General features: G+C 38.8%; 1 non-coding gene across 1 annotated transcript; it reads left to right on the forward strand.

Annotated features, from left to right (window-relative positions):
* Positions 1–429: 429 nt before the first annotated feature.
* LOC113463278 lies at positions 430–536 on the forward strand. The gene has a single exon (XR_003387256.2). It is a non-coding gene; the product is annotated as a small nucleolar RNA R71 (small nucleolar RNA).
* The last annotated feature ends 890 nt before the right edge of the window (positions 537–1,426 follow it).

Raw genomic sequence — 1,426 nt, forward strand, 5'->3', positions numbered from 1 at the left:
GGATGATTCCTCCATCCTGGATTGTATGTGTTGGAATAAGGGTTGTTCTGCTGCTGCTGCCTGTTATAATTAGACACAAATTGAACCTGCATACAATCAGAACTCATGTGAGCTCCTCCACAGCAATCACAACTCAATACAGGACTAGAAATGGAATTCACATTACCCAGCTTACCGAACATTTTTACTAGAGAATCAACCTTGGCATTCAACATGTTTATGCCATCTACATCATACATACCTGAAACTTTCTTAGGCATACCTCTTTCATTAGACCACTGATAATTGTTAGAGGCCATTTCTTCTAACAACTCATATGCCTCTTCTGTTGACTTACTCATTAAAGTACCTCCTGCAGCTGCATCTATAGTAATTCTGACTGAATGTGTTAATCCATTATAGAAAGTCTGTACAATCAGCCAATCAGGAAGACCATGATGTGGACACTTCCTCTGCAAATCCTTAAACCTCTCCCAGGCTTCATACAAAGATTCACCATCAAACTGAGCAAAACTGGTAATATCATTTCTAAGTTTGGCAGTCTTACCTGGGGGAAAATACTTACTCAGAAAAGCTTGTGACAAGGCATTCCAGGTGGTGAAAGAGTTAGGCGCTTTGGAATTCAACCAGGCCTTGGCTTTATCCTTTAGAGAAAATGGAAAAAGTCGGAGTCGAATAGCATCATCACTAACTCCATTCATCTTGATTGTATCACAAATCTCCAAGAAATTGGCAAGGTGTGCATGTGGATCCTCAGAAGGTCCTCCACCAAACTGCTCCTGCTGCACCATCTGGATGAGACCAGGCTTAATCTCAAAATTATTAGCATTGACTGTAGGTCTCACAATACTGGGTTGAGCACCATTGACATTCGGCACTGCATAGTCACTCAACAACCTTTTATTCTGGTTATCTTGATTATCTGCCATGGCTACTGCTTGTTTTTGCTTTAGCTCTAATCTTTGTTGTTTCCTTAATGCTCGTAGGGTTCTCTCAATTTCTGGATCAAAAGGCTCAATTAGCTCACAGTTTCGTGGCATACACTAAATATAGAAAACGTAAATTAACAAAAAGAACAAAACAGTCTAAATTAATGCAGAAAATTATTTGTATTGATATTAAAAACAATCCTCTCCGGCAACGGCGCCAAAAACTTGATAGTCCCTAGACTCTACCACAAGTGCATGGGTCATGATAAGTAGAATAGGGCAAAAAGAGTATCGTTTCCACAAGGAGGCGATTCAAGTACCAATTTATAAATTTCCTATATTATTTAGACAACCCCAAATTGATGTGACTGACTGCAATTTCTTGACCTGAAAAATCAAATGTGAAAGGTTCCTAGGGCTTGGATTTCATCAATTGAATTCCTTCAATGAATTTAAATCTGATTGTTAATATTCTGCTAATTACAATGACCGAATCC

Source organism: Phoenix dactylifera, chromosome 1 (genome assembly GCF_009389715.1).
Source record: "Phoenix dactylifera cultivar Barhee BC4 chromosome 1, palm_55x_up_171113_PBpolish2nd_filt_p, whole genome shotgun sequence".
Classification (NCBI taxonomy): Eukaryota; Viridiplantae; Streptophyta; class Magnoliopsida; order Arecales; family Arecaceae; genus Phoenix; species Phoenix dactylifera.